Source organism: Trichomycterus rosablanca, chromosome 15, assembly GCF_030014385.1.
Source record: "Trichomycterus rosablanca isolate fTriRos1 chromosome 15, fTriRos1.hap1, whole genome shotgun sequence".
Taxonomy (NCBI): domain Eukaryota; kingdom Metazoa; phylum Chordata; class Actinopteri; order Siluriformes; family Trichomycteridae; genus Trichomycterus; species Trichomycterus rosablanca.
The window spans coordinates 19,361,995-19,388,450 of NC_086002.1; positions in this window are offsets into that span (position 1 = coordinate 19,361,995).

Below are 26,456 nucleotides of genomic sequence, written 5' to 3' on the forward strand. Positions count from 1 at the left end.
ACATGTATACTAGATCCCGTACCCACAACTTTCCTAAAACAGATACAACTCTTTTAAAAAAGATCAATTCATCTCTTAGTACTGGCTATGTCCCTAAATCATTTAAAGCAGTTATCAAACCTCTGGCAAAAAACCTAACCTAGACCCCTGCCAGTTGTCTAATTACAGACCGATATCAACCCTCCCCTTCATCTCCAAAATCCTAGAAAAGGTTGTAGCACAGCAGCTATGTTCATACCTGCATAGAAATAACATTTGTCAGTCAGGGTTTAGGCCTCATCATAGCACAGAGACAGCGCTGGTTAAAGTTGTGAATGACCTGTTACTGGCCTCTGATCAGGGTTGTGTCTCCCTGCTTGTACTGCTTGACTTAAGTGCAGCTTTTGACACCATTGATCTCCTTTATAGGCTAGAAAATATTGTTGGAGTTTAGGGAACAGCCTATTTGAGTGACCGTTATCAGTTTGTAGATGTAAATGGTGAATATTCTATGCACAGTAAGGTTAAGTTTGGTGTTCCACAAGGTTCTGTTTTAGGCCCATCTATGTATGTATAGATATGCTACCTCTGGTTAATATTATTCTTAAACATGGTATCAGCTTTCACTGTTATGCTGATGATACACAGTTCTATGTGTCAGCACATCCAGATGAGAGACACCAGTTTAGACTCTGGATGTTGAACAATTTTCTTTTACTAAATTATATAATAAAAAATATTAGGACCACAGGCAGCTAGAAGTAAACTTTCTGATTACATAGTAACTCTGGATGGTATTTCAGTTACACCATGTACAGCTGTTATAGACCTTGGTGTGATTATTAATTCCAGTTTTTCTTTTGAAGCTCATGTAGCTATCACCACCAGGATAGCCTTCTGTCATCTTAGAAACCTTGCTAAGCTATGATGTCACTACATGACGCAGAAATACTTGTCCATGCTTTTGTTACCTCTAGGTTGGATTATTGTAATCCCTTTTGTCTGGTTGTTCCAGTAGGTGTATAAACAAACTGCAGTTAGTCCAGAATGCAGCAGCCAGAATCCTTACTAGAACCAGAAAATATGAACACATCACCCCTGTCTTATGCACACTGCACTGGCTCCCGGTCAGATTTCGCATTGACTATAAAATAATGTCTTCCGCATTTAACCCATCTGTGGCAGTGAACACGCACACACCAGTGCACCAGTCAACACACACCCAGTGTGTCGGGCAGCCATCCCCGGTGCCCATGGCACTTCAGCCATGGATCCTGGGAATTGAACCGGCAACCTTCTGGTACCAAGCCCAGTCCTCTAATTATTAGGCCAAGGCTAATTATTCGTTATTCTTATTAATTTTTCTAGTTTGGACCAGTGTAGGATGAGTCTCTTAAGGTTTCTTCCTCTTGCTCTGAGGGAGTAGTTTTCCTTGCCAATGTTTTGCTTAGCTTGTTCATTAAGGTTTGGACCAGGGTTTTTTGTAAACTACTTCGAGTCTGATTGTGAAAAGTGCTGTCATTTTCATTTTAATTTATGTAATGTATCACATTTTCCCAGCTGTATCTAATGCAACTCAAGTTCAATTTATGTTGTATTTTAACATGATTGGTTCTACCATCATTCGTAAATGTGTTTAAATCGATAAATATTTTATTCAGTCAACTCTGAACTGAAACTATATTACAGGTGGCTGTAATCTCATGCAGGCTCACTATTTTTAAGGTTACATCATGTTCTATATTGTTATATGTACATTAAACTCAATTTTTATCTGTTGTATGATGTTGACCTTATAATATTTTTATATTTTCTGCAGGTTTCCATGTAATAAAGGCTACTTGGCATCAGCTGAAGCATTTCTACAAATTCATTTTTTGTAAATCAGAAGAGAAAATTTGCCAGCATTAATAAGCCTAATGTACAAATGAAGCAAGTGTTGCTGATTGGATCATAAACAGCCACAGCAACCTTAATTATTAGCTGAAGGATTTATTTTATTGCAAACTGCTAAATGCTCAACATTACATGATAAATTATGTTTTGCTTATCAGATCATAAATGGCCACAGCAATCTTTGGTGTTAGGTGTAGGATATCATTTCCTTTAAATGTTCATTGATGGATAACAGAAATTCTGTTGCTGCTGGCAGGAAGAGAGTGAGCTGGGCACTATGTGAAGCTGTAATGGGCTGGCAAAGAATATTTTATATCTTAAAAATTACATATTTTACACCTGTGTATACAGTTAAAGGTGTGGAAAATGCTCTTATTGAGCTTTTTGTGTTGTTGTTGAAACAATATTTTTATTAATGCCACTGCATTTCAAACTACCATTGCAGTAAACCAACCTGATTTGTTTGTGACTGTAAATGTTGCTACTGTCTGGTTATCATTTTACACCTGACATTGATTTATTTTTTTAATGAAAGGCCACATTACATTCTCTGATACAGTGGTTGTTATAGTAACCAGGGTTGGCAGTGTACACAATATGACCAGTTACAGATTCAGATTTCTATACAGTAGCTATAGTTCATGGAACCAGGGGGCAGTGCATATAAATCTAATATAGCAATTTCATTTTCTGTCCACAACCAACAGTGAATTTCGTGTGTCTTGAGTTTATATTTATTGTTGACGATAGTATCAGTAAAATATCTTTTTCTTATGGGTAATATTTGGCTTTACTTTTCCTGCATGTACATCTCTGCTCCTTTAAAATCGTTGATACAGTCTGATGAATAGAACCGGTGATCTTTCAGTCCCAAGCGGGCTTCCCTGACCACGGCTCCATGTGACCCTGATGCGACAGTGGAGCTGAAAACGCGATGTTCCGATCTTCAGCCGATGCACGTTGCATAGGAAAGTTCCACGTTTTGCCTCCCAATATCCTACGTCTAAAAATAGAACGCGATGAATTTCCTTCACGGCGGTGTTTTACCGATGCTTCACCTACGTATTGTGCTGTCTGGGTAAGGCAGCGTCGGAGCTCACTCGTTCTTGAGCCAAAATAACATTGAAATATGAAGATGCCTCAGAAGTGAGGATTTTAAGTCATCTAGGATTTCGAACAGCCTCCTTCTCGGGAGCACGCACAGGATGACGTAAAATGCTGCCTATGTAGACAGCACACTAGCTTTTCGAACACACCCAATATGTATTGTTGCTGTATGTAGTGTACAGTATATACTGGTGCAGAATGAAGTATACAGTATACACTAGTGCACTATTCAGTATGCAGTATGTATTGTTGCTGTATGTTGTGTACAGTATATACTGGTGCACTATTCAGTATACAGTATGTATTGTTGCTGTATGTAGTGTACAGTATATACTGGTGCAGAATGAAGTATACAGTATACACTAGTGCACTATTCAGTATACAGTATGTATTGTTGCTGTATGTAGTATACAGTATATACTGGTGCAGAATGAAGTATACAGTATACACTAGTGCACTATTCAGTATACAGTATGTATTGTTGCTGTATGTAGTATACAGTATATACTGGTGCAGAATGTAGTATACAGTATACACTAGTGCACTATTCAGTATACAGTATGTATTGTTGCTGTATGTAGTATAAAGTATATACTGGTGCAGAATGAAGTATACAGTATACACTAGTGCACTATTCAGTATACAGTATGTATTGTTGCTGTATGTAGTATACAGTATATACTGGTGCAGAATTAACTATACAGTATGCACTAGTGCACTATTCAGTATACAGTATGTATTGTTGCTGTATGTAATGTACAGTATACACTGGTGCACTATTCAGTATACAGTATGTATTGTTGCTGTATGTAGTGTACAGTATATACTGGTGCACTATTCAGTGTACAGTATGTATTGTTGCTGTATGTAGTATACAGTATATACTGGTGCAGAATGAAGTATACAGTATACACTAGTGCACTATTCAGTATACAGTATGTATTGTTGCTGTATGTAGTATACAGTATATACTGGTGCAGAATGTAGTATACAGTATACACTAGTGCACTATTCAGTATACAGTATGTATTGTTGCTGTATGTAGTATACAGTATATACTGGTGCAGAATGAAGTATACAGTATACACTAGTGCACTATTCAGTATACAGTATGTATTGTTGCTGTATGTAGTATACAGTATATACTGGTGCAGAATGTAGTATACAGTATACACTAGTGCACTATTCAGTATACAGTATGTATTGTTGCTGTATGTAGTATAAAGTATATACTGGTGCAGAATGAAGTATACAGTATACACTAGTGCACTATTCAGTATACAGTATGTATTGTTGCTGTATGTAGTATACAGTATATACTAGTGCAGAATTAAGTATACAGTATACACTAGTGCACTATTCAGTATACAGTATGTATTGTTGCTGTATGTAATGTACAGTATACACTGGTGCACTATTCAGTATACAGTATGTATTGTTGCTGTATGTAGTGTACAGTATATACTGGTGCACTATTCAGTGTACAGTATGTATTGTTGCTGTATGTAGTATACAGTATATACTGGTGCAGAATGAAGTATACAGTATACACTAGTGCACTATTCAGTATGCAGTATGTATTGTTGCTGTATGTTGTGTACAGTATATACTGGTGCACTATTCAGTGTACAGTATGTAGTGTTGCTGTATGTAGTATACAGTATATACTGGTGCAGAATGAAGTATACCGTATACACTAGTGCACTATTCGGTATACAGTATGTATTGTTGCTGTATGTAGTATACAGTATATACTGGTGCAGAATGAAGTATACAATATACACTAGTGCACTATTCAGTATACAGTATACACTAGTGCACTATTCAGTATACAGTATACACTAGTGCAGTATTCAGTATACAGTATGTATTGTTGCTGTATGTAGTATACAGTATACACTAGTGCACTATTCAGTATACAGTATACACTAGTGCAGTATTCAGTATACAGTATGTATTGTTGCTGTATGTAGTATACAGTATACACTAGTGCACTATTCAGTATACAGTATGTATTGTTGCTGTATGTAGAATACAGTATATACTGGTGCAGAATGAAGTATACAATATACACTAGTGCACTTTCCAGTGTACAGTATGTATTGTTGCTGTATGTAGTGTACAGTATATACTGGTGCAGAATGAAGTATACAGTATACACTAGTGCACTATTCAGTATTCAGTATGTATTGTTGCTGTATGTAGTGTACAGTATACACTGGTGCACTATTCAGTATACAGTATGTATTGTTGCTGTATGTAGTGTACAGTATATACTGGTGCAGAATGTAGTATACAGTATACACTAGTGCAAAATTCAGTATACATTATGTATTGTTGCTGTATGTAGTGTACAGTATACACTGGTGCACTATTCAGTATACAGTATGTATTGTTGCTGTATGTAGTGCACAGTATACACTGGTGCACTATTCAGTATACAGTATGTATTGTTGCTGTATGTAGTGTACAGTATATACTGGTGCAGAATGAAGTATACAGTATACACTAGTGCACTATTCAGTATACAGTATGTATTGTTGCTGTATGTAGTATACAGTATATACTAGTGCAGAATGAAGTATACAGTATACACTAGTGCACTATTCAGTATACAGTATGTATTGTTGCTGTATGTAGTGTACATTATATACTGGTGCAGAATGAAGTATACAGTATACACCGGTGCACTATTCAGTATACAGTATGTATTGTTGCTGTATGTAGTATACAGTATTAACTAGTACAGTTTAGTGTATACCGGTGCAGTATGTAGTACGCACTATGCAGTACATGAGTATATGAGTATTCTGAACACAGCTAAAGTTTGTTGTTTAAACTATTAAATGTGCACTGATTAGTTGTAAGAATCTGCTGAATAATCAGTATTTGCCTGCTGAGTTAAACTTTTCCTTTCTCACTGAAACATAAAAACATAATGGGTATAAAAATACGTTCCTTTAATCTTACATGATTGTTTCACTTTTATTTAATTTTTGCAATTGTGTATTAATACCCAACTGGGTTTAGAAACATAGATGTCTGACTAGATTAATCCTGCTGTTTTAATTAAATCATTTCACTTCTACACTGATTAGATGTTCATACAGCTGTTTCAAGATCTAATATCAGTTTATGACTTGTTTCTTACTCTTCTGTAGTGCTGACAGTCCCCTCATCATCTTTTATCTGATACACTTTATTTTTTCTGCACATGAGAACAAACATACACGCAGCATCATTCAGCACTAGTTATCACTTTAACAGAATGTAAATGTTTCTTTATATTTTTGAAATGCAAAAAATAAAACACATTTGTATGTTATTTAAAAATGTGTAGTAATGAAATAAATGTACATATATTTATATCTACATTACCCACTTAAAAATAAGTAAAGGAGACATGGTGTTGTGCAGTGTCTCATCACTTCTGTAAAGATACTCCAGAACCTAGAGTAAGTATTTTTGATTACGTAAGTAACCTCCAAATGCATGGAGCCCTTATGGCCCTGGATGCTGGGTGTAGCCTTATCAAGACCTGGAATGGATCAACCTTGATATGGTCTAGCAACGTATTTTGGCCTCTGTTGCGGAAGCGTTCATCTAACGGGAAAAGAGAAACAGTTACTATATGTGCGTGTTTTCAAAACTGGGAAGCTGAAATGCAGAAACTCTTGTCTCACCCAGACATTATTATGAACTATGAGTCTAGATTCCCTCTTGAGATGGAAGTCAGGCTCAGTGTCTTATGTGTTATCAAAAAAGAACGTTCACAGCCAGAGTGCAGTATTTGTTTGGCCTTTCTCCCTGTGAGAAAATAGAAATTGTACATGGGTAAAGTAGTAACCAACTAATTTAATATAAAGTCATTGTATGTATAGAAATAGTTTATGCCATATGTAAGTATTGAATTATTTGTGAATGAATGTTATATAGTATGTTTATAGCTGTATCGTCCTGTTCTTGCCAGTTAAAATATCCATAACATAATTAAAATGTAATCTGATTATTTAAGCATGTTTATGTGGTGAGGACCGAGGGGGCTAGTTGAATGAAATTGATTTAGTTTTGTTGGTTTTATTTTGTCCGACCACGCCACCTTTCACCCCAGGAAATATAGACGTGAGATTAACATGTACTAGACATTTGAAAAAGAATACATATCAACAACGAAATACATGCACTGGAAAAGTCATCAATGCATGCCTGCTACACCTAACAAAAACACTTAAGACAGAAGAGCATTTAACTCTCTCTTCCTTTTATTTTCATTTTTTTTGCGAAGTTGTTTTGAAACCAAAAATAAATAAATGAATAAATAAATTAACAAAAACTTAAAAATGAAGCGTTTATGTTCATTCATCATCTTAACACATATTACAAACTAATCAAGTTTGTCATTTTTCAGACATTGTTTACATAAGCAAAAATCTCAAGTGAAAAACCAAAGCAATTGTTTTAAAAAACAACAAACACAACAGCAACAATTCATAATAATGAAAAATTTATATTGATATCAACAACAACAAAATAATAAAAAAGATTAGAATAACAAAAACAACAATAATAATAACAGAAATAATAATAATAATAATAATTCAAGTCACAAATCCTGACCCAATCTACAAGATGTAACTTATTTCTAACACCACTAGATGAGGATGATGTCTGTACATAATTTAGAACTCCATTTTAAAAGTCAGTTAAATGTTGAAGATTTTAATTTAGTTTTTCAATTTAGCTTATAATAAATGCAATTAGAGGAAACACAGGGCAGCTTATTATTATTATTATTATTATTATTATTATTATTATTATTATTATTATTATTGTTGTTGTTGTTGTTTCGCTCTTCCTGCCACTTTAATAGGATCCACCAATGGATCGCGGATCCGCTCGGACAGCGTTGCAGGTTCCATCAACCAATCCTCGCGGCGGATCCTGAAGCAGAGGCGGGAGTTAGAAATGAAAAGCCTGTCGTTCATTCAGGTGAGCAATGTTCTGCTGCTCGTGTTCTCACGCTGGTTAGAATGGAGATTTCTGCTTGTTGTGCGGCTTTGTTCAAACTTAGTGGCTAGCTTACCTGTGTTTATGTTTGTGTTTTGTGATTTTTTGCTCTGTTTTGTTTTCCTCCCACCTCTCCGCATATCTTTATTAATGTTACAGCCATTCCCCTAGACTGGGTCGTAACACTAGTAGTGTGGTGTCCTTTTACTTTACACATTTAGGTTAAAGAAAAATAAACTAGACTACGTTAGACATATTGTTTTTAACATATTGACAATCAGAAAATGTCATTCTAAATACTGTGCTTGGTTTCAGACCCTTAAAACATCAGTTAAAGACCACACACTTAGAAGAGATGTCTGGAACATGCTCAAGTATCTCAAAATTTGTTGGTGACCTAACTGAGGCAGTGCATGGACAGGACTACTGCAGTACCCACTCCTTCAGTGGGAAGCAGTCTTCCCAAGTAAAAGACTTAATCCAACCAGTCAAATCAGCTGCAGATAGGCTCACAATCAGATCCATAACAGGTAAGTTTAGTGTGCCTAATATTGGAATGTTTAAGCAATATGGCATCAGTAAGAGAGGGGTTAGTAAAAGCACAAGCCCAGAGGCATGTCATCACAGCCATGGGTATATCCTTTACCAACCCCACTTTCACTTGTGCCAATGGTACCTCAGATTTAAAAATCAACCATCTGATTCACCAGTAGCATGGGTTAATGCACCTCCAAATTTGACCCAATGGTGGCGCTAGAGGTTATAAGGTGCTGACATGAACCTTGATGAAAAATTTTAGAGGAATGCCCCCAAAGACTGTGTGCCAAATGTCACAACTTTTACTGCAGTAGACTCCCATGGCAGAAGAAAAACAAAGAAAAATAATAAGAATGCCTGCTCCCCTCCCCCTTCCTTCAAAAATGTGCCCCATGAACCCTAATTTGTAAGGCTGGTCTTACGCCTTAAGCCTTAATGGGGTTATTGAAATACACTTAAATATATTTTTATATATTTTTTATATTCTCATACTGCATATAATGTGCACCTATATATTGAGGAGCCCATCAATTCACATAATGTTTAGTTTATGCTTTATGACACATCAGATGTAAGGCATTGCTGATTAAACAAATTAGGGCCCCTTAAGTTAGTGTAGCTTAAAGTGATGGCAAATGTTTAAGGGTTTTTTTTCCATTTGTGGATAATGGCTTTTACTGTGGTTTGTTGGAGTCCCAGAGCTTAAGTAATGGCTTTGTATTCTATTTCAAACTGGTACATTTCAATAATTTTGTTTCACATCTGAGTTTAAATCTCTGCTGCCTGCTACCAGAAAGGTTTTATTTAAACCAAATAGTTAATAGAACTGGGTTAACTGGTTGATTTAGTAGCTAAGGGTGCGGTGACTTTTCCTCATAGATCCACACACATCATTTTAAAAAAAATGTGTTTTATTGTCTGATACATACAGTACAAGTGTGACCAACGCATAAATAGAGAAAACTGGAAAATGTGGTAAATACTTTTTTTTTACTGCACTGCATTTCTGCAGGATAAAAAGTAATTAAGAATATAAACTCCATACAAAATATATTTCCAAAATAATAATTACACAATACTGTCAGTCATTACAGTATCATGAACACAAGGTTTATTCAAATTATCAATGATAATGTATTAGTGTTATTATCATTATTATTAGTCATTAACAGAACTGTTACACTTACTGTCACTTTTATCGAATATTTACATTATCATCATGTTCTATATTTAACATCATTAATAAGAATTATCACTTTGTTTATCATCATTTAAATTTATTGTAGTTTATTGCTTTAATCTTTATTGTAGTTCATTGCTTTAATGCCACATTGCCACTGTTGGGCCCCTGAGAAAGACCCTTAACCCTTAATTGCCTAGACAGTATACTGTCACAGTACTGTAAGTCACTTTGGATAAGTATCTGCTAAATGCCAAATATGTAAATGTAAATAAAAATGACTCATTTTACAAATATATACAATTCCAAAAACCAACTGGTTTTGCCCCGTGTGAGGATCGAACTCATGACCTTCAGGTCATGATACTGATGCGCTACCTACTGCGCTAACGAGGCTGACAAAGGCATGTGGAGACATCTGAATCCGACCGTTTCTTTGGCTGAAATTTAGGCACAATACTGAAAAGCAGAGTCTAAATGTAAGCATCAAGAACTGGATGAGAATCAAACTCACACCCTTCTGTCTGTAAGTGTATGTTCACTACCTGCTCCATTTACAAAGCTGATGAAAGTCACAAAATGACATGAAACCAGTCTGCTAACTGGGCTTAGATTAGGCTCAGTAACTAAACAAGGCCTTGCCCCGTGTGAGGATCAAACTCACGACCTTCAGATTATGAGACTGACACGCTACCTACTGCACTAATGAGGCTGACAGCAACATGTCTAGACTGAATCTGGCAGTTTTTGTAATTGTAGTTTAGACACAACATTGAAAAGCAGAATCTAAATGTAAGCATCAAAAACTGGATGAGAATCCAATTAGGGCTGGGCGATTTTCACGATTAATTTGTTTACATACTTTATATTTTAATTAAAATACCAACATGTCACGAGGCAGAAAGTGACCAGACGCTCGCGGAATATAAATCAGGGAAAGTTTAATATCAAAAGGGCAAAACAGTGTACAAAATCAGGTAGAGTCTAAAACCAGAGAGGATAGACTAAAACAGTAAACGGAAGACAACAAGTGTCATACATGGTAACGGTTAGATTAAGAAATAAGGAGCACAAACACGATTGGAAAAACGAGACAGAAGCAGAAGAGTTTAATTAAGAGTGAATCAAACACAGCCAAACTGAATCAAAACTCCGGAGCCGATGAGCGCGATCAGTATTGGCTGACCGGGACATGTGATAGTCACGTGACAGTCCGTGGGAGCATGGGAATTGTAGTCCATATTGTTAGAAGCAGAACTTGCCCCCTCCATCCACCCCCCAATCACAAGAGGACAAAATCAAAGCTGAGCTGAGTGATTACTTGATGCCCCCCAGTGTAGATACTGATACAGACTCACTCAGTGGTGGAAACAGTAAACAGGCTCGTGTTCCTTCTAAGAAACCTGTAAAGAACTTTTTGTAGTTCTTTTCCTAATGTAGGGAGGTTCTGCTGCACATTATTTAAAATAAGAGTTTGTTTGTGAGCTATTCTTATAAAGGATATAGATCATTCAGATTTCTATTTTGTTTCAATTATTGTTAATTATTGGGATATTGTTATTGTTATAAAGTTCAAGTCCCTTAAAAGGATAATTATAGGTGTTGTTACTATTTTTGCACTTCTGCAGTCTTTTCAATTTAAGAAATTTGAGTCTTATTTCAATTGCATTATACAAGAACAAAAAAAAACTAAATTGAGAATCGTTTATAATTTTAAAATAATCAAGATTTTTTTTTTGGGGGGCAAAATCGCCCATCCCTACTTCAAGCTTCTACACTGTAAAAAATCGGAGGTAACTTCAACAAAAAAAAAAGTCAACATTCTGCAATCATTTTTTTAAGTAAGCAGACCCTGTTTGTGCAAAGTTGAATTAACTCAAAAAAACAAGTACAACTCAAGTGCACCCGACTTATTTAATTGTGTTACAGCAAATAACATTTAATGTCCTTAGTACTTGTTAATTTAAGTAGACATTACATATTGTTGTAGGTAATATAAACTTAAACCAATTTAGAATTAGTGTACTAAACTTGTTTATGTTGCATCAAATTATATTAAAAAGTAATCTGCATTTTTAAATGTCAATTTAAATTGGCGTGACTTACTATTTTAAGTAATAAAGTTGTGTACATATAAAATGAATTTGAATTAGCCCTTTCTATAGTTACTGATGTATACAAAATAAACAAAAAGGTCAACATTGTGTTTTTTTATTTTTAAAAAATAAATATTTCAAGTAAGTAATGAGGTAGAACAATGCTTCATCCACATGAATCAAAAAGCAATCCACAGGTGGCAACATACACAGATCAGCCATAACATTAAAACCACCTCTTTGTTTCTACACTCAGTGTCCATTTTATCAGCTCCACTTACCATATAGAAGCACTTTGTAGTTCTACAATTACTGACTGTAGTCCATCTGTTTCTCTACATGCTTTGTTAGCCCCTTTCATGCTGTTCTTCAATACTCAGGACCTCCACAGGACCCCCACAGAGCAGGTATTATTTATGTGGTGGATCATTCTCAGCACTGCAGTGACACTGACATGGTGGTGGTGTGTTAGTGTGTGTTGTGCTGGTATGAGTGGATCAGACACAGCAGCACTGCTGGAGTTTTTAAACACCTCACTGTACCTGCTGGACTGAGAATAGTCCATCAACCAAAAATATATCCAGTCAACAGCGCCCCATGGGCAGCGTCCTGTGACCACTGATGAAGATCTAGAAGATGACCAACTCAAACAGCAGCAATAGATGAGCGATCGTCTCTGACGTTACATCTACAAGGTGGACCAACTAGGTAGGAGTGTCTTATAGAGTGGACAGTGAGTGGACAGTATTTAAAAACTCCAGCAGTGCTGCTGTGTCTGATCCACTCATACCAGCACAACACACACTAACACACCACCACCATGTCAGAGTCACTGCAGTGCTGAGAATGATCCACCACCTAAAAAAAAAATTCCTACTCTGTGGGGGTCCTGACCATTGAAGAACAGCATGAAAGGGGACTAACAAAGCATGTAGAGAAACAGATGGACTACAGCCAGTAATTGTAGAACTACAAAGTGCTTCTATATGGTAAGTGGAGCTGATAAAATGGACAGTGAGTAGAAACAAGGAGGTGGTTTTAATGTTATGGCTGATCGGTGTATCTGTGCAATAAATGCAACACTGCAATAAATGCACACAAGAATCAAGCAGTGCAATACATTTAGCACTGGATTCACACAGCTAGCAACAAAGTGCTTCACACAATAGGCAACAGCACACTAAAAGTGCAATAAAAGTAACTCTGCTTCCACACATTTTCAAAACTGCATTTACAACCCCAAATCAGAAAAAGTTGAGACAGTATGGAAAATGCAAATAAAATAAAATGCAGTGTTTCTTACATTTACTTTGACTTTTATTTAATTGCAGACAGTTTGAACCCAAGATATTTCATGTTTTGTCTGGTCAACTTCATTTTCATTTGTTAATATAGCTTCATTCCTGCATTTCAGGCCTGCAACACATTCCAAAAAAAGTTGGGACGGGGCAATTTAGGGCTAGTAATGAGGTGAAAACACTATATAATGATGTGATTTTAAACAAGTGATGTCAACAGGTGATTGTAATCATGGTTTGGTACAAAAGCAGCATCCAAGAAAGTACCAACCTTTTATGGAATGTGTTGCAGGCCTGAAATGCAGGAATGGATGTTTATTAATAAATGAAATGAAGTTGAGCAGATAAAAGATGAAATTTATCAGGTTCATCCTGTCTGCAATCAAATAAAGTCAAAGCAAATGTAAGAAACTCTGTGTTTTTCATTATTTGCTTTTTCCATGCAGTCTCAACTTTTTCTGATTTGGGGTTGTATGTCTAGTTGACCTGACACTTCTGCATAATGATGGACGTAAGTTTTCTTTTTGCTGTGGTATGTAAAGTAGGACACTACTGCTAAATTGTCACTGATATTAATCTTTATGGTAAAAAATAAACAGACTTATACAACTGTTATATACCCTTATGTGTCTATGCTATCTCCTGATTCTGCATCAAGTCAGCCCATTCATGCTGTATTCATGTACCTCATGCCTCTAAATTTTAGGAAATTTAAAATAAAAGAAAAAGAAGTCTGTTTTTAGCATAAATATTAATATTGGGGACAATTAAGAAGTCGTGCCCCACTTTACATACCACAACAGCTAAACTTTCTTTTGAGAAAGAAGGCTTACGTCCATCATTATGCAGAAGTGTCAGGTCAACTGGACATATATGCAATTTTAAAAAATCAACACTGATACACATCTCTTTAACCCCATCAATTATCAATCAATAAAGTTGTGAAATTATCATTTCAACATGAACAAATACAATGCAACCAAACATGTAAATATTAGTTTTGTGAACTCAACATACCTCTGTGAGGTGAAGTAACAGCAGAACATAGCTTGGAAGTCTTGACTCAGCACATGTTAAGAGGTTAAAAGTTTGTTTTTAAAAGACTGTACCCTTGCTAAAAAATTGGTTCCAAGCCCTAAAAAAACTTTCTGAATGATCTCAAATGTATATTTTAGCTCTTTGGGGTACTCAATATTTAAAGCATAAAAAAGGCCGAACAGTAGAAGAAAAGCACTCGGCAGATCACTGATGCCTTCCACAACCACATTCTCCTCTCCTCCTCAAGCAAAGCAAACCACATCTGGCGGAGAACACTGAGCACCTCCATAATCATCAAGGACAGTGAAGATCGCCACTTTCACATCTTTTGTGAACTTTTCTTCAGGATCAGTGGTCTGTTGGACACATTAAAAAGAAAAAAAAGGAAATTAACAAACCTTTAAATCGCAAATCACATGCATGGTTGTATGCCAAAAAAAAATAAACAAAACATTTGTGTTTACCAAGCAGGTCTTTAAAACAGCATCTGCATGCACCTCCCTCAAAAAAAGTGGAAGACCTTTAAGTGCTGCAGTCTTTCGATGCATCATGATGTCCGAGGTCTGTAAAAAAGTGTGTTCAAATATTTTAAAGCAATTTTCTGAAATTCATCACAGTTTTCTCAAAAACATCACAGTTAATATATAAAAGTACAATGAACTATTTGGTTACATTAAATAGGTAGTTGTGCATCACACCTGTTCATCAAGCTCATCAAGAAGAGCCTGCATATTTTCTCCAAAGGCTTCCCTTCGAACCCTGTACAGTTCAAAGAGTTTTGGTGCATTTGTCCAATGCACCAATAAACTGTTGCTTTAGACTGACCGTGGTTATTCTTTGAAACTCACTGCATATCTACAAAGAAAGAACAAGAACAAAGAACTAAATGTATAACCAGTCATGATAGTAAGTTTGTTTGTATATTAGGATGTGTCATGTTTTACACTTTGGTTACATTCATGACAGGAACGGTAGTTACTCATTTCACAAGGTTCATCACTTCACAAGGTTATATTGAACACAGTCTTGGACAATTTAGTTTTTTCCAATTCACCTCACTTCCACGTCTTTGGACTGTGGGAGGAAACAGGAGCAACCGTAGAAAACCCATGCGGACATGGGAAGAACATGTAAACTCCATACAGAAAGGATTTGGGCAGGGGGGGGGTCATCATACTGTGCTTGTCCACACTGGTAGACACATTAAACCAGTTATCTAGAATAGAGAAGCCAGCTAAAATTACATTAGTTGAGAGGCCACACATCATATAAATTTTTTCTGGTCTTCCAACACCAGCCAATCACCTTCACTTACTACCAAGCTACTAGTAACTACTGACAGAATTTTAATACTAACTAGCTACTTCTGGTTAGCAGCATTGCTAAGTTTAAGCCTTTACAAATACTAAATTGTAGAGTTAAAACAAATAAATAAACATAATAAAAACATACTAACCTGATGCTCCAGGAACAATGCTGGCCATCGTTCTCTGACAAGACCAACTGGAGGTTCCTGCTCAACTACCTCCTTACGCCGCAATGAAAATGTTCGTTCCATACTTGCTCACAAAGTTCATGTTTGGACTCTTCTTTGCCATCTCTATCCGCATTGCTTCTCTTTCTTGATCTAGGGAATCGTCACTCACTCCAATTGGGTGGTCCGGCAAATAATTCACCTCAGCTCTTCGTGTTTTTTTCAAAAAATTCCTTCCATCCTCTGTGCTTTTCTTCCTTGCCTTGACAGTGACTTCTTTGCAGCCTGCATTGCGAAGTTTAATTCTGTAATTTCCTATTTTAAAACGAATACTCTGCCTCAATCCATGCCAACCATCTCCTTCACCTGGCTCACATAGGCAGGGATGTTTGTGGATCAGTGCCATTGCTACAGAATCTACCTCATGTTTTGCTGGATAAGCTGTTACACTGAACACAGCCTGTGCAATCTTTTTAAGTCCAAGTTCCACATCATAAGAGAAAACGGGGATGATGAAGGGGGATGGCCACTGACAACTCCGGCGAGTATTCAGTGAGTATGTGGAAGTGCTAGGGGAATCAGATGAAGTGGACATAGCGGCAGTATCAAGAGATGATACCGATACATCTGATCCCTTAAGGTCAAGGCATGGATCATAGAGAACTTTCAAAGTTGCTTTTTCTGTGGGCAGCTTAGAAATATCTGAAAAATTGCACAATTCATTCCCAAATTCTGGATCTTCATATTGGAGACTAAAACCTACTTTCAGTAGAAATAAGCAAAATGTAAACAAAACATACTAATAAATTAATGAAGCAGGAATTTCTTGGGCATTACAAAAAGCTTCCCTCCCACAGGGTAGGCTGCCAATGGATAAGTCATTGAGATCATTAAGGGAAAGGACTTGTATTGCAGCATATTGACTCATGTAGTTCATACGATCTAAGATGTTCAACATACCAGGATGGCAGGTGTTTGCAAAGAAATCCAATCTTGTTCTCAACAACAATCTTTTCAATTTTATAAAACTCTGGCAGTCCTCCACACTGCCCTGCAGAAATGATCATACCCTCTGTGTATCTGACTCCATTGAATTGGACATTGGAGGCCAAGGACACTTCATTGCGATTTGGAAATCTCTTCTGTATTGCAGCTCTCCATGATGCATCTAAAGAAAGGGTGTTTACCACTTTAACACTTTCAATATGAAGAGGAGACTTGAGCAGCTGTGAGCCATCAAGATGGTATGCAACCATTAGCTGATGCCTAGATGCAAGGGTCTGAAGAATATTCTTGAAAATTATGGGCATCACTGACAACCTTCTTAAAAAAAAAGCTAGGTTTAGCTTCGAATCTCATGGTCCATAATTCCACCAATGGTCCAAAGCACCTAATCAGATGTGGATAATGTTCCACATAGTGATGTTTGGGGCACAGACGCACACCAGGAAAGGTCTGAAGAAATAATTTCCGGTGGTCAGATATTTTACACTGCAAGTAATTCAATGATTTATCTGAGAATTTCGAAGAAACTATCTCAGTAATATCTTTAAGATCCATTAGTATCTTCCAGGCAGGTTCATTTTCAGGCACAAGGCCACCGATCATAAGAGGTAACAACCTTAAATGTCCAGTTTTCATGGCTATTGCCCCCAATTGTTCCTTTCAAAAAACTAGACTTGGGGATTTTGTGAGGTTTGTTGATTTTATCTGTGCCTTTATAAGGAAATGATGTTATAACATAACGCTAATTCAATAGGGACAATTCCCTCCAACAGGTCATGCAAAATATCTGGTGGAAAGCTGGTGACTGGGTGGAAATCTGTTAAGTACTTGCTGATCACACACTCACTCTTAACGCCATCAACACAGGCTTTATCACTGTCCTAAAGCTCATTTAAAGCAGCATTGTGCTGTGCTGGAGATCTCAATTGAAAATGTGGGTACACTGAATCTACCAATGTTTCTCGGCTAACTAAACAAAACCTACAAAAATGTTTGACAGAGAAACTCTCCTGGAAGCCAGCAAGTCCATGTGCTGCAAGGTTGTCTGCACAAACACAGAAAATTGTTCCTTTTACTCGACGATTCAGTGGATCAAAAAATGGACCAAAAAGTTTCAAATCTTTACTCTTGCCAAGAGCAGCTAACTGAATTGTATGTAGGGAAGAACGTAATTCTGCTTATATGTTAAGCAGCACCCAGTATACAGCAGTGATTTTATGTATTTTTTTTTATGTTCCCAGTGGATTGCAGACTTCAGATTCATCAATATACAGTGCTAAGGCAAGGCCAAATTCCTCTTTGCCAAAAAATTCTGTGTTTTAAAATACTTCCCATCTTGATATGACTGGTAAAAACCATGTAAACTTTCATGACTGAACTGGATGTTTTCCAACACATCATGGCAGCTAAGCAGATGAGCAAGAACTAGATTAACTGGTACATATACAAAGGAATTCTTTTTCTGCCCATCAGATATACTCTGTTGGTTCAATTACAGGAAAATTCCCTTTAAAGTAGACATTTCTTTTGTAAATCAGTGGAAAGAATACCTTTCTTGGAAGTTGCAAATAAGGGATTTGCTCTAAAGATGGCTTCTAATACTTCTTAAACAACAGAGTCATCAATGTCCCTATGATGTTTGATAAGAATGTCTTTTACACTTTGATGTGCATGCAAACTTGAAAAATAAACAATATCGTTCAACTCTTCAATTATCTTTTGTGTTGCTTGTCTGGAGACATGTAGAACAGTTTGCATACAAAGAAAAAGTGAAGCAAGTTTATGCTAGTGTTAGCGCATCTACGTTTTCTGTTCCCGCTGAAGAGGCAGTGAGTGTCTCATTCCCAATCTGCCCAGTTAACTCCTGATCCAAAATTGCCATTTCATCAGCATTACTATCTCCCACCTCATGAACAATTGCTATCGAAGTCCTGAAGTCTTTTACTGTTTGATCTTTATGCAACCTGCTCCTGTGACTACTAAATGTTGAAATAAAGTTGCTTTTAAAATCACAATTACTAAATGGGCACCTCACTGTATCATGTCTCCTTAGATGTACTCCTAAGTGGCTGAAAAATTGCTTTTCGTTACAAATATCTCTATAATCACAAAGCTCACACTTAAAGGTACAATTTTTGTCACTTAAAGAAGCTTTAGTATGGCATCTAGAAAGGTGACATCTCAAAGAACCTGCTGTTTTAAATGAACATACGCAATTAAAGTGGAAACAGGGCCAACGTGCACCTTGGAACCCGTGACGCACTCTGTGGTGTTTCAGCAGAACATCTGCGGATTGGCTCGTAAACAAGCCGATTTTGCATTGCATGGTGCAAACAAAACAATCGGATAAGCATAATTAGCTGAGATGGCAAACGTTACAATGTAAAAGAGCTAAAAGTTTAGCACAACTCCTCCATAAAGCCACTACAGTTATTTAATACTTTTCTTAATTAACACTTTTTACTTTCACTCATTCATCAACTTTGAAACATTTCATGAACTATTAACTTACTTTTAGTATTCAGCCAAGCAGTCTTCTAGCCAGCACTTAGAAAAAATAACTGTCGCTCCCGCGTTCTGACCGATGGTCACAGAGCATTCGCAAAGCAGACAAAGCGCATGCACGGCTTACTCTTCAGCAACACGCAATATCTTAATTTTTCCCAACACGATTTTTAAAGTTTTGTGTATTTTCTGTTAAATGTTAAGTACAACAACACATTTTGAATTAAGTCCCCAACTTACTATTTCAAGCAGCAATAACTAATTGTTAAGTTCAATTTTTTACAGTGCAGTAAAGATTGAGGTCCATCAGCAACTTAAACCAACACAGAAACAAAACAATACAAAATCACAGGTTAGTAGCAACAATAAAAACAGAACAATCATTAGCAATGACAGTTTACCTGAAACATTTAATGATATTTCCTCACTCTCTCTAGATGCATCACAGAGAGGGGGCACGGGGGACCATGAGAGAGAGGAAAGGGACAAAATTATGTTTAAGCCTTCTAAAGGACGGCTGTCCACTCAAACGAAGGCTTTCTCTAAACCCTCGCTTCTTCTCCCTTCATTTCCCCTGAGCCCTCTCAATGTGAGCAAATCAATTGAGCCAAATACATGTAATACCTCTTTTCAGGACAATAGATCCATACATAAGGAGGAGATGAAGTTTCAGGTACCTACAAAACATCCTAGAACAAACAAAAAAATCACAGATTGGTCAATTGACATTACTAAACCCATTCTATTTACAGGAGATTCGAATCTGGCTAGAATACCCTACTTTGACCACCCAGATGTGCAGATAGATAGCTTCCCAAGTGCTAACTTTTTACACATGGCCAAAGTCCTGCAGAGGCTAACTCCCAATCCCAACACACAGAAGGTTATCCTGTCCTTGGGCATAAATAATAAAGACCAGTCAGTGGACAAGACAGCAAAAAAACAATTACAGGAACTGTGGAGGGTGGCAGGCACGGAACAGCAGCAGAACAATCTTACAAAATTGAACGATTTCATTTGGGAGCGGGGCAACCCTTTACAGGAACTCAGGAAGTCAACTCAGATTTAAGGTGGACCCTAGGGACCCTGTCCACTGGACCAGGGATACAGCTCTACAGATTCTTAATTATTGGTTAGACCAGTTATACTTTTGAAGATTCCAAAGTGCCGAACACAACACTTTAAAAGCAGTGAAAAGAAAAACATCATTAACCTGTCAAAAACCTTCACCCTCACAGCAGCTCAGGAGGACCTCTTGAGTAAAGGATTAACCTTTGTTCCAGTCCCACAAAAAGGTAACCTGGATGAACTCAGAGGTGACATCCATGCATTCAACAGAAAACTCAAAATCTTTGATTATTTTCAATATCAAAACAGTAACCCTATAATTCCTTTCACAAATAGATCCACATGGCAATCTCCCACAGACACCATTAGCTCACCAGTCCGTAAATTCATCAAATCTAATTTAAAAGTACTTACCAATACTTACCCAATTAAAAATCCAAAAGGCGATAACCTCAGTGTGGAGGAACACAGAGCTCTGTCAGACCTGAGGAAGAACAATGATATTGTTATTAAACCGGCTGACAAAGGGTCAAGTATTGTCAACCTAGACAAAAAAACAGTACATATTGGAGGCAAAAAGACAATTAAATAATAACCAACATTATAAACAATTGAACCACTCACTACAGGCTAAAACCCAGATCATGGTTGGGGAAATCTTGCAGGAATTAAAAACTGGTGCACAGCAAAAAGTCCAGTGTTGAATTGACTCCCACAGAGTTTATTTGAACACTTTCAGGGTTTATATAGCTCCACACTCTTCAGAGTTAAATCAACACTTTTAAAATAGTTAAATGTTTAACACCATGTCAGAGTTCCTGTTTTAGCTTATAAAACAGAGTTAAAGTAACACTAAGGGTACAACATTTTGACAAACTTGGGCAGTGTAAGCCTAGTGGGTAAAGCTTTGGGCTATCAACTGGAAGATTGGCAGTTCAAATCCAGGCTCTGCTACACAGCCACTGTTGGGTTCTATCTAAAAAGAACACTGCTCCGAGTTATATTTTACTAGTTCAGTGTTCATTTAACTCCCTAAATTATTCTTCTAATAATTAGAAGAATTAATTCCAATACACCAAATAATTTTCAAAAATAACATTTATTTTTCCTGGTGGTGGCGGGTAAAGATGCAAAAGCAACAACAGGGAGGCCATTTGTTGGTCATAGACTGAAGACAAAGTCACAATCAAATAATGGAAAATTCATCAAATTTAATACTTTTACAGAGAGGTGTTGAGTTTTAAAATGTTTATCCATTGGTCATATTTTCCCCCAAATCAGATCAACTTAGAAACAGAATAAACAAACTAAATCTTAAACTCTAAAATAATGAATGCATGAATTAATGCAAAAAAAAGACTGCAATTATTAGATTGGATTCAACTTCGTCACTGTGCAGAGTACAAGTACAGAGCCAATGAAACGCAGTAGCATCTAACCAGAAGTGCCAGATATATAGAGATTATTTACATATTGTTGACATAATATGTATGATTGACTGTGATGTATTCTGTACTGTGTGTTTCTGTTCCACACCAAAAGGGGGTGCTATCGTTTTGATAAGAGATGTAATATGGTTAGTGACTTTTGCCCGCTCCCAACATGACGGCAGTTAGAACAGTTTGTTTATTTCCTTAAAATAAATATGCCCTAGAGGTTGAGGAAAGATTTCATCTCGTTTCTTTCTATGTTGTAATTATTGGACTCCTGCTGTGTGTTAGTGGTGTTCCTGCTAACAGGTTATGGGCCCAGCAACGACGACAGTAGTTGCAACAAAGAAAAGTGTGGTAGCTAGTTTAGCGCGGTGAAACCGGGGAGCTAAGCTAAAGCTGAGAAGAATGGCAAACCAAAAGGCAAAGTGGTCGACGTTCGACGGTAGGGCCGAAGAATATGAGCTCTGGGAAGAACGGATGCTGTGTTGCATGCACCGTGTTGGATTAAAAGAGACTATTCAGAACGAGCCTCCTGGACCGCTGACCGCTGAGGAACGAGCCAAGGATGATGAGCTGAATGCCGACGCATACTGCGCGTTGGCACCATTGCTGGACAACGTGAGTTTGGGACTGATATTCAGAGACACTAAAAATAAGGGACGTGAGAGTCTGCAAGTGCTGAGAGAGCACTACATTGGCAAAGGTAGACCACGGATTGTTTCCTTGTACATTACATTGACCTCGCTGAAGAAAGCGGATACAGAGACTGTAACTGAATACATTATCCGGGCAGAGCAGATCTTCACGGCGCTCAGAGGTGCAGGCGAGGCACCAAGTGAGGGCCTTATGATGGCAATGATTATGAGGGGACTTCCAGAAAAGTACAAACCGTTTACGCTGATGGTAACCCATAGTTCAGCGGAGATGAAACTGGCGGAGTTCAAGGCTAAACTGCGAAACTTCGAGGCGTCGGAGGATGCAGAGCCAGTAGCCGAGATGACGGGAGAAAGGGTTCTGAAAGCTCGCGCAGCACTGAAGAAAAGGAGCGGTGGATCTTCGACAGACATGGCGTGTTGGAGATGCGGAGAAAAGGGACATCGAAAGGATGAATGCACACGGAAAGTTTGGTGCGGTTCCTGCAAAAGCACAAGTCACACAGACAAAGCCTGCAGAAAGAAAGAGCGCACGCAAAGCTCCAAGTGCGCTCGCGCTGAAGGTAGCGGCGGTCGTGCAGCGAGTAGTGGAAGACAGATCGGCGCACAACGACTCGCGGGAGACGACGTCACATTCCGGGCCGAGACCGAGGACACCTGCAAGCCAGCGCAGCAGCGGCAGATCGAGGGAAAAGGACTGATCGTCGATACAGGCGCGACATCCCACATGTTGAACGACAGAAGCCGGTTCAAGACCTTCGACAGCACATTCAAACCAGAGAGCCACAGCATGGAGCTGGCCGACGGGAGGCGGACATTCGGTTTAGCGGAAGGCAGAGGAGACGCACAGGTGTGTCTCATGGACAGCAACGGACGCAGATGTACAGTGACTCTTAAAAACACCCTGTACATCCCTTCATTTCCACAAGGACTCTTCTCCGTGAAGTGTGCCACGGCACACGGTGCCAAGGTACTCTTCGAGGAAGGTAATAATGTTCTTATGACGCCTAATGGCACAAGGTTTAACATTCAAGTGTGTAACAGAATGTACTACTTGCAAACTGAGTGTGATGAAAATGATGTGTGCAATGTTAGCCATGATATCCAAACCTGGCACGAGATTATGGGGCATTGTAACTATGATGATATACTGAAACTGCAGGATGTAACCGTAGGCATGCACATTAAGGGTGCAAAGCGTAAACCTGACAAAGAATGTCATGTGTGCATAGAGGGGAAGTTTACTCAGACGAGAAACAGAAATGCAACTGACAAGGTGGAGACACCACTTGAGTTGGTGAATACCGATCTAGCTGGTCCAGTGACCAATGGTTCAATTGATGGTTACAGGTATATGCAATCTTTTACAGATGTGTGCACAGGAGTAGTTTTCACATACTTTCTCAAGGCAAAGAGTGATGCTGTACAGGCTACTGAAAAATTCCTGGCTGACGTAGCGCCTTATGGCAGTGTAAAATGCATTCGATCAGACAACGGGACCGAGTTTACTGGCAGAGAGTTTAAGACCTTACTGAGAAAGAACAAAATCAGACACGAGACGTCCTGTCCTTACTCCCCACACCAGAACGGGATAGCTGAGAGGGAAGGGCGCACTCTCTTTGAGATGGCAAGGTGTAAACTTATTGACAGTAACTTACCTAAGAGCCTATGGCATTATGCCGTTCAGGAAGCAGCCTACACCAGGAACCGATGCTTTAACAAGCACGTTGGCACAACACCATACACAGCACTGACAGGGAAGAGGTGTGATCTAGCCAAGATGCACAAATTCGGGTCAGAGTGTTACACGTACCAACAAGACAAGGGTAAACTAGATCCAAGGTGTGAGAAGGGGCTCTTCGTAGGGCACGACAAGGACAGCCCCGCCTTTCTAGTTTACTACCCTACCAAGGGAAAAGTGCAGAAGCACAGACTGGTCAAGTTTGTCACAAAGACCACATGTGAGAGCGAGACTCAGACTCAGGACCTAGGATTTGACCCTATTGTAAATAGTGAAAAGACAGACGCATCACAGCCCGGTGCTACGAGCACAAACATACAGACCGACAGCCCACAATCCCCAGGAGATGATGGCGAGAAGCACCACTGGGTGACGCCACAGGCCCCAAGCAGTGGAAGATACCCCACTAGAGAGCGTAAGCCCCCGAGTTATCTTAGTGATTATACTCAGGAAGATAATGGTGATGATGATAGTACACTCACCAGTGTTGACTATTGCTACCGAGCAGTGTGTGGTGCGCCGCTGACCTTTAAACAGGCTATGGCATCACCACAGGCAGGTAAATGGAAGAGGGCAATGGACGAGGAGATGCAGTCACTAGAGGAAAACCAGACCTTTACCTTGACCATATTGCCAGAGGGCAGAAAGACAGTGGGAGGTAGGTGGGTATACTCTATTAAAGAGGATGGTGACGGACGCGAACAGTACAAGGCCAGATTTGTGGCGAAGGGATATAGCCAAAGGGCGGGGATAGATTATGGCGAGACATTCTCCCCCACGGCCAACATGACCAGTGTGCGTGTAGTCATACAAAAGGCAACCCAAGAAAACTTGATAATACACCAAATGGATGTAAAGACGGCGTACTTACATGCACCCATAGACCGAGATATATACATGGACCAACCTGAAGGTTATGAAAAAGTAGGAGAAAACCTAGTGTGTAAACTAGAGAAGTCTATTTATGGTCTGAAGCAATCAGGACGTAACTGGAATGAGATGCTGCACAAATGTTTGATAAATGACAACTTCACACAGAACCCAGCGGACCATTGTGTCTACACTAAAGAATCTAAACAGGTAGGGAAGGTGATAATTGTCATTTGGGTGGATGATCTTTTCATCGCAGCGAACAACATGAGAAGTTTAGAGCAAGTGAAGGTAATGTTTTCCACCAGATTTAAGATGAAGGACCTGGGCAGGTTGAAGCATTTTTTAGGCATAGACTTCAGTCAATCTGATGATTGTATAACAATGTCACAACAGAGATATGTTGAAAGGATTCTCAACCGATTTGATATGCAGGAGTGCAGAACACGCGAGACACCATGTGAACAAAAGGTTAACTACACTGATGATGCACCTAAGATGACTGATGTAAGGAAATACAGGGAAGCTGTAGGTAGTCTCATCTACTTAGCTACCTGTACGAGACCTGATCTATGTTTTGTGGTAGGCAAGCTATCACAACATTTTGCAAATCCCACAGAGGAAAACTGGATTACAGTGAAACATGTACTGCGTTACCTAAGAGGTACCACAGACAAGCAGTTAACTTTTAGAAAAAGCAGCGATGGTTTAGGCCTCCGGGCATACAGTGATGCAGATTGGGGGGCAGACACAAGCGATAGACGGAGCACATCTGGCTACTGTGTAAGCATGAGCAAAGACAGCTCACTGGTATCTTGGAGAAGCAAAAAGCAACCCACAGTAGCGTTATCGACATGTGAAGCCGAATACATGGCTTTAGCTCTTACTATACAAGAGTGTATCTATTTAGAGCAATTACTTAAGGGTATGGATTCCTATGAATATGTTCGAACTGTTGTTCATGAGGATAACCAGGGCACTATTGCACTTGCGAAGAACCCTGTGTGCAGACAAAGGTGCAAACATGTGGAGATCAAGTATCATTTCATAAGGTCAACCATTAAAGAAGGAAAGATGGCACTTGTTTACTGCCCTACAGAGGAGATGGTAGCAGATGCTATGACCAAGCCTGTCTCAAAGGTTAAATTGGTGAAATTTTCGGGAGTCATGTTTGGTACAAGTGTCTGATGAATTGTAAATATGTTAAGTACTGTATGTACTGTAAATGCCTGATTTATTTCCGGGTTTATTCTGATCGTTAAAAGCTGTACAGGATACAAGTCACTCATAAGTGGGAGTGTTGACATAATATGTATGATTGACTGTGATGTATTCTGTACTGTGTGTTTCTGTTCCACACCAAAAGGGGGTGCTATCGTTTTGATAAGAGATGTAATATGGTTAGTGACTTTTGCCCGCTCCCAACATGACGGCAGTTAGAACAGTTTGTTTATTTCCTTAAAATAAATATGCCCTAGAGGTTGAGGAAAGATTTCATCTCGTTTCTTTCTATGTTGTAATTATTGGACTCCTGCTGTGTGTTAGTGGTGTTCCTGCTAACACATATAA